Raw genomic sequence first — 8,855 nt, forward strand, 5'->3', positions numbered from 1 at the left:
ATGGACTAGTGGTTTTGGACCCGACCTTGGTAGAAGCTCGTCACTACTTTCAACCTACGACTAGGTTTGTTACTTACTCAGTACATGAGGTCAGTTGTACTGATACTATACTTCTGCACATTGCGTGCATATGTTGGCTGTTGTTGTTGCTGTGCTCGATGGTTGCGGGATTTGAAGATGTACCTGCGTTCTTGTTATAGCTGCCTCTTGTTTAGAGTGGCCTTAGATTTATAAAAGCTTTGTTTATGTATTATTCAAACAGACTATGTATTTATTTTATTTTCGCTTTCTATACTCTATTCTTGCGGATAGAACTCGCTAATGGTAGTTCCATCCATTGGCAATCTCTCGACAGAATGAACATCAAGTGCTAATATCACACTTTGAATAATCAATATAGAGAATATGCATAAAATAATATAACTTGCAAAAAAGAACAGTGAAATAATTAAAAACTCGCTCAAGTACTTCTTTTTTAAAAAATAAGTTTTTCTCACACCAATTCTTTTCCGCCATCCTCGATAAATGCACTTTCTCAAATAATGTAATTTTTTTTAATCCACTAAAACTAATTAAAGTATAAACAAAAAGTAAATAAAAATAAAGCTTATTGCATCAATCGTCACATTTTTCAAAATTATTTAAAGCTTCAAAGTACTCCACTTATCATTACAACTAAATACTATTGTACTTAGCTTAAGCTTTTGGATTAACAAAATTAATGTGATTTATCTGTAACATACAACATGTAGTTGTGCTTTCTTGTGCAATTTTTAGAGATACAGAGAAAATATTTGGCAAAAAATAAAACTTACACCGTTTGCTCTAATCTTTGTTCTCTTTCAGAGTTTTTATAGCCATGAGAAATTCCCTTTCCTTTTTCACTTTGATAGCTCATTTTATTGCTTATTTGCAATTTTAGGTTCATATTGGTGCTCCTGTTGGTAAGACCCAATATTCTCATTAACTTTTGTGTCAAATACTGCGTCTCACACAAGGTGTCACACTCAATGACACAAAGTGCTGATCTTCACACTCGATGTAGGACCAAAGTAGCCAAAGTTGCAGCTAAGTGAAGACTAAAGGAAACAATAGAGATTACTATACATGAGCAGTTTCTCGACACATTTCTTGTTTCCAACTTTTAATCATTGACAATATCTTCTATTGCAGGCCAATATCTGATATTTCTAGTGATCTTACAATAGAAGTCGGAACAACCAGTTTTGCTCTTCACAATGTAAAAAGATGAAGTATTAGATGTTTCTTCTTCTCATGTAATTTGATCTATTAATATCTTCATAATCATCGGAGTGCTCAAGTCTAGCAAAAGTAGAAGTTGTGCGAGAAATGGGTAGGCATAGGCAAACATATTTAAAATGTGCATAGTCAAGCAACAGAGAAATAGAATGATATATTTATGAAAACTGAAAACTCCAATCAAAAAAGATAAGAGAATGTTAAAAGTTAAAACTACTTTCAATTATTTACTGGTCAAATTTACTTTTAAACAGCAAATCAAGTTAGCTTAGACATGAGAATAGAGGAGATTATGAGGTTCTATTCAATGCTTACTTGTTCTGATACAAGTGGATTGTAAAGCTTCTGCTCCAAAGCCTTGGAATTCCATTCTATACCAAATTCTAATGCTATGTCTTGCATCAACTGAGTTTCATCTCATTTGCCGACTTTCCGATAATCTTAGTTGTATCCCGATCCCATAACAACAAAAAAATTGTACCGGTGCAATCCATCACTTTAATTTGTAGCCTGTACCTAGAAAGAGTTTGTATTTTTAAAATCATATAATAGTAAAGAAACTATAAATTATGGTCATACCTATGAGTGGCAGATTGAATGTACTCGCATTTTTATAATAGAATTTATTCCCCTCTTTGTCTACTTTCTTTGCGCAATTTTTGCATGCTAAATAACACCATCCACGGTTTAATTCTACGTGTACAATAGTTGCTACAACCCAGAAATTTCCTGGATGCGCATAAATATTGTATGTACAATTGTTAAGTAGAAAAAGATAAGATAAAAGTTGTGCTAATTAAAAAGTAACAAAATTACAAAGTAGGTACTCACATGCTTACAGTCACTCAAATCCTCAATATTTTTAACTTCAATACTTCCGGATGCTAGCTCATTAGCAACTAGATGAGTTTTGTGAGATGAAATTTGAGTAATTCTTTGTGAGCTTTCTCCACGCACAGAAACCATTATGTTTCATTTTTTAACTTGAGATACGTTAATAAATATTAAGTCTAAAATTTAATTTGAAATAGCATTAAATTTAGTACAACTTATAGAGACCTCGAGCAAAAGTCAATAACTTGAGGAAGATTTGAATTGATCCAAAGTTTCGACGCGTGCCAAGTGTTCGTGACCGAATATTATTCTGCATGCTTAAAAGTAATTTGTAAGAGTTTACTAATTGTATAGAGACAATGTATTGCAAAGTAAGTAAAAAATTTAATAACCTCGATATCGGTGTGCTCTAATCAATTGCATAACGACGACAACATGCTTATCATTGGATACATTCAAATATGGCTTGATCTGTTCCACAAAGTCTCCCCAAAGAGTTATAGAAATGTTGTTGCTCCTACAATAATTATAAGGTTAAGCATAGAAATCAAAATAAATAACTGTTGAAATATTTACTTAGTTGAATAAATTGAGGCGAGTTTACTCATAATCTTGTATCTCAGTGATCATGTACATACAAATGTTATCTTCTTGTTTGATAGACTGTACGTCCTCATAGCTCACAATTTCGCCAATGACATCTACAATAACATTGACCAAGGAAATATGTGCAAAATTAGTAATCATTATAGACAATATAAATGAAGATTGTAAAAGAATTAATAAATTTCATGATCTACCTAAGATATAGCAATTGATGTGCAAATAATGTGAAGAAATCAGATTATTTCATCAACAATAAGCAACCAGACAATGGTATGATATTTCAAAATCACATACTAACAGATTTAAAACTCTCACCCATAATATGACATTTTAAAATCACATACTAACGGATTTTAAACTCCGACCCTCTTTTACTCAAGAGATTTAAAGGATTGCATCCGCATCACATGCCCTTTTTTCAGAAACTATCTTTAATTTGTTCATTTTGCCTTCTTTTTTCCCTCTTCTCTAGTTTCATGTTTCTTCAAAGGCCTTCTAGAAATCAGATTATGATTTTCGATTTAGGATTTAACAATGTCAAGAAATTCGGCTTTAATCTAAAACTTAAGCTTTGATGTTATGCACTATAAAATCAAGAAATCATAGATTATTTCATCAACAATAAGCAGCAGGACAGTGGTATGACATTTGAAAATCAATACTAACAGATTTTAAATTCCCACCCTCTTTTACTCAAGAGACTAAAAGGATTGCATCCGCATCACAAGCCAATTTTTCAGAAACTATCTTTTATTTGTTCATTTTGCCTCCACCCCCCCCCCCCCCCCCCCCCCGCGCGCTCTTCTTCAGTTCCATGCGCCTACAAAGGCCTTCTAGAAATCAGATTATGATTTTCGATAGAGGATTTAACAATGTCAAGAAATTCAACTTTAATCTAGAACTTAATCTTTGATCTTATGTATTGTAATTAGTATTAATTTAGTTCACACTTAGCACTCATAAGATAGAAAACAAATAATGCAAAGTAAAATAAAACTGGAAAAAATGAGAGAAGTTTAATTATCGAATAACTCAGTATTGTCAAATTCTTGGGGATTTGACAACTGCTCAAAGGTTTAAAATTTAAAAATACATATGTTGAAATGTGGATCATGTATTTTATCAACAATAGTCTTATGCGTGAACATAAACTTAAACTTATGGTCTTTGGTTTTGCTTCATATTATTTGGACAAACCACAAAATTCTTCATGATGTACAAACCCATTTCCTTAATTTCTTGTTTGAACCTTTGGATAAAAGACCTGCCAATACTTGCGTGAACGCGGTCGCCCTACAAAAAAACTTAATTAGTTAAAATGACTAAGTTAATCCATATACGACTGTAATATACTTGCGCATATGTAAACAATGCTAAATAGAAAGTAATTATAAAATTTTAAACAATACCTTTTCATCCATCAGAATAATCTCAATTGAAAAAGGGCTATCATGTCTGTCGCGATCCGAATTTTCCTAAAGCTTGACAATACGAACCTTTAATTTCCAATTCATTGACTTGCTGTAATTTCGCTAACGAAATTGATTTCAGCCGCCATTAAATCCTGAAATAGACAGATGTATTTAAAAATATAAGTAAAAACTCCAATAAAATGCTTATATAAACACATATGAGGCAATCCGGTATCTGAAATAATTGACTTTTTGCTGATGATTCTTCAAAAAATGCATGTGAAATACAAACTGTCACGACCCAAAAACCTAATCTGTAGTGATAGCGCCTATCGTGGAACTAGGCAAGCTGACTTATTTCCAAACAAAACCAACATTTATATTTCAAAGATAATTTCAATACTAGTTAACATAAAACCTTCATTTAAGGAGTTCAAATCAAAGAAAACAAATGTGCGAAAAAGAAAAGCTCGACATCGGGGTGTCACTAGTCATGAGCATCTGCTACAATCTGTCTAACAATATCAAGGCTAACGCATCCTGAAAAATAGCTAAATACAACTAGAGGAAGATAAGAGGGAGAAGAGCAGGGGTTGCGATCGCCAAACAGCTACCTTGCTATCTCCAAGAAAGCTGCAACCAGAACACTCAATAACCGCTACCATGTCCAGCTACACCTGAATTTGCACACAAGGTGCAGGGAGTAACGTGAGTACGCCTACTCAGTAAGTAACAACAATAAATAAAGACTGAGCAGTAGTGACGAGCGATAAAGCATATAACGTACATATCAGGAAATCTCAGTAAAATACCACATGCTCTTAAAAATCAGGATTTGAATCAAACATCTCGTTTAAACCCAGTTCCAGTAAAAATCATTTAAAGATATTTTTCCAACAGTTTTTCAAAAAAAGGCTCAATGCAAAGGTGAGCAAAAATGATGAAATCATAAACAACCCCTCGGGCAAAACATCACTCATATACAGCCCCTCGGGCAAACCTCGCAGTCACTCGTGCCACTCGGGCATACCTCACAATCACTCTTGCCACTCGGGCATACATCACAATCACTCATGCCTCCCAGTCACTCAGCACTCGGCACTCGCACTCAGTAGGTATATGCGCTTACTGGGGGTGTGTACAGACTCCGGAGGGGCTCATTCAGCCCAAGCGCTATAATCTGCACGGACAACTCACGTGCCAAAATAATAAAGTATGCTGCAAGCGGGCAGCCCCGATCCACACTCATCCTCACAAATCAGGCCCTCGGCCTCACTCAGTCATAAATCTCTCAAGCCACTCGGACATTTCTGTAAAACAGGGCATTTAGCCCAAAATATTTATATGCATCAAAATAGAGTCATAAAACTGAGTTATGCGGTAAGCAAGTATAAACATGACTAAGTATAGATTTTCAATCGAAAACAATGAGAGGATGGTAAGAAACACCCCCTAAGGGTCCAAACAGCATTGACGCAAGGCACAAACATGGCATTCAGCCCAATTTACAGAAATTCTTTGTAAAACATATAAGTATCAAATGGTTTCAACAAAGTATGCAACTTTACAGTTGCTACGGGACGGACCAAGTCACAAATCTCCAACAGTACACGCCCACACGCCCGTCACCTAGCATGTGCGTCACTAAAAATAGTAGAATGATACAAAAATTCGGGGTTTCATACCCTTAGGACCAGATTTACAATCGTTACTTACCTCAAATCAGTCAAATCTCTAACCCGCAATGATCTTGTCTCTGGACTCGGCCTCCAAATGCTCCAAATCTATTCACAATCAGTACAATACCATCAATACGTGCTAATGAAATAAATTTCACAAGAAAAACTATAAAATTAGACCAAAACCCGAAATTGGCTTAAACCCGGCCCCCGGGTCCACGTCTCGAAATCCAACAAATTTTACAAAACTAGAAAGCTCATTCACTCATGAATCTAACTATACCAAATTCATCAAAATCCGACATCGTTTGGTCCTTTAAATCTTCAAATTACTCTCCAAATATTTCAAGCTCTAACCCCTCATTTTCACTAATTACCATGATTAAAACAACGGAAAATCACCATATATTCAAGTATTAGGGCTCAAGTAACTTACCTCAACGAAATTCCCTTGATTCCCTCTTCAAATCCCTCCCCAAAGCTCCAAAATCCGAGTTGAAATTGTGAAGAATGACCAAAATTCGCGAAGGGTTCTATTTATGGTTTCTGCCCAGGTTTTTTTCGCACCTGCGACCATTTTCTCGCACCAGCGCGACCGCACATGCGGTCCAAGAAGCCGCACCTGCGCAACTCACTTAATAACCCACCTTCCGCACCTGTGGACCTCTTCCTCACACCTGCGGACTCGCATCTGCGGTCCCAGGGGTGCATCTGCGAAACCAGTCCAAACTTCTCATCTCCGCATCTGCGCTCAAGGCCTCGCCCCTTCGGACTCGCAGATGCGGCCAATTCTTCACACCTACATTCCCAGCCTTGGCCCGGCGTCTCCCGCACTTGCGTACTCCCCACGCGCACCAGTGGCCTCGCACCTGCGACTCTTTCTTCCGCAGGTGCGAAAATAGCAGAAGCAGCAGCTCCAGCTGCAAAGTCCAACTTCGCCAAATCCGTTAACCACCCGGAATCATCCCGAGGCCCTCGGGACCTCAACCAAAAATACCAACATGTCATATATCAGTATACAAACTAAGTCGAACCTTCGAATCACTCAAAACAACATCCAAACACCAAATTACCCTCGGATTCAAGCCTAAGAACTTCTAATTTTCAAATTCGGCAATCGATGCCGAAACCACTCAAACCACGTCCGAATGACCTCAAATTTTGCACACACGGCAAAAATGATACTACGAACCTACTCCAACTTCTGAAATTCCATTCTGACCCCGATATCAAATTTTTCACTGCCGACTGATATCGTCAAATTTCCAATTTCGCCAATTCAAGCCAAATTCTACCACGGACCTCCAAATCACATTTCGGACGCAATTCTAAGTCCAAAATCACCTAACGAAGCTAACAGAACCGTCAGAATTCAAATCCGAAATCGTTTACAGATAGGTCAATATCCGGTTGACTTTTTCAACTTAAGTTTCTACTTAAGAGACTAAGTGTCTCATTTCACTCTGAAACCACTCTGGTCCCGAACCAACTAACCCTATATAACATAATACAACTGAATAACACAAAAAGAAGTAAAAATAGGGAAAATGGGACTATAACTCTCGAAACGACCGGCCGGGTCGTTACAGCATACCAATCACTTCTTGCACTCTAGAATTGTTGTTTAATATGCACACGATGGAGAAAGAATAGAACTATATACTATAAAAGTAGAACTGATTTGATAACACTGTGAAATCATGTTACTGGAATCCAGCGCAGATGAGTTCGTGGGTGAGGAGTTGAAATCATTGTGGAAGATCGTGGGATTGAAGCGCTGAATTTGGAGGATGAAATTTTTACGGAATCTAGCGCATAAGAGTTCGTGGGTGAGGAGTTAAAATTATGGTGAGAGATCGTGGGATTAAAGAGTTGAATTTGGAGGATGAAATTTTTAGGGCAAATATGAGAAAATGGCGTTCCCAATTGCCGTTCTTTAAACAATAATCTATATGTGTACTGTATCCACCAGGAGTAAAACAACGATTTTTAATTAGATATTGTATATTTTTTTGGGTGCATAATAGTTTATAATTATATCATGATAGAATAAATGAGTTGGATTTTTTTAAAGATCCATTCAAAAACCGCCAAAAATCAACCCAAAAGAAATAAAGTTTTCCTTTTAATTTATACACACCATTTCACTGTGTTCTACAATATACACTCACAACTTTGAAGGATTTTTAAAATAACGTAGAAACTACTGTTTCTTTAAAATATAGAATACCTAATTAAGTGTTTCCAAATTCAAAATTTTAAAAAGAAACTAATTTTACCTAATTTAACTAATTTGTCCTATTATTGCTACATGGCATTTTATGCACATGACACTTGTCAAAATCTCAAGGCTGACTCTCTTCCTTTTATGTAAATAAATATAGATAGATCTTAAAAGCTTGTTGGGCTGTGTTTTGTATGCTGGCTTCTTCTAATGGACCTAGGCCCAACTTCACTCTCATTTTGCTGGGCTTCAACCTCTTCCACAGTAACTTAATCCAATGGATTCATCACACAATCAACGTGTGGAATGCCATTTATGTATGTGAACTTTTTGTAGTTACTTATGGATTTATAAGATATTCCATAATCTACAACTAATATTAGAATTACAAATTCTACAACAAATATATAAAATATACTCTAAAAATATGGTGAATCCCCTGTTAATGGGGAATATCTATTCTGAAACGTTATCCATAATTTGTACCTAAAAATTCTTCAATTTATTCATTATTGATTACAACTATAAATACATTAGTTTTTTTCTTCTTCTTCTTCTTCTTTTCTAGAACATTAGGTTACCACTTGCCTTAATCATCCATATATTATCCATCAATGAAATCATATATCGTAATGTTATGTATCAATCAAGCCATATTAGTTTTAGTTTTTTTTAACAAGATTTTCATTTTCTCTCTCTATTAGAATCTATATGCTATACACCATCCAAAAATCCCCAGGGCTTCCCCCAAATTTGATTCTTCTTCACCTCTTCACAATGTAAAATCCTGTTTGCTCCCCCAAGTTCTTTTGCATTGTATTATTGTATATTTTTAATATA

General features: G+C 35.7%; 2 long non-coding RNA genes across 4 annotated transcripts; both read right to left on the reverse strand.

Annotated features, from left to right (window-relative positions):
* Positions 1-1,537: 1,537 nt before the first annotated feature.
* On the reverse strand, positions 1,538-3,125 carry LOC108947149 (uncharacterized). Of its 2 annotated transcripts, XR_011415161.1 has the most exons (4): positions 2,699-3,123; positions 2,487-2,611; positions 2,088-2,404; positions 1,538-1,989 (listed from the first exon to the last, which is right to left on the reverse strand). It is a non-coding gene; the product is annotated as an uncharacterized lncRNA (long non-coding RNA). The 2 variants fall into 2 exon arrangements; XR_011415160.1 differs by having other exon boundaries at positions 1,538-2,404; positions 2,699-3,125.
* Positions 3,126-3,874: 749 nt separating this feature from the next.
* On the reverse strand, positions 3,875-7,717 carry LOC108947150 (uncharacterized). 2 transcript variants are annotated; one of them, XR_001971573.3, is made up of 3 exons: positions 7,393-7,717; positions 4,110-4,264; positions 3,875-3,993 (listed from the first exon to the last, which is right to left on the reverse strand). It is a non-coding gene; the product is annotated as an uncharacterized lncRNA (long non-coding RNA). The 2 variants fall into 2 exon arrangements; XR_004509960.2 differs by having other exon boundaries at positions 7,386-7,717.
* Between the last annotated feature and the right edge of the window lie 1,138 nt (positions 7,718-8,855).

Source organism: Nicotiana tomentosiformis, chromosome 3, assembly GCF_000390325.3.
Source record: "Nicotiana tomentosiformis chromosome 3, ASM39032v3, whole genome shotgun sequence".
Taxonomy (NCBI): domain Eukaryota; kingdom Viridiplantae; phylum Streptophyta; class Magnoliopsida; order Solanales; family Solanaceae; genus Nicotiana; species Nicotiana tomentosiformis.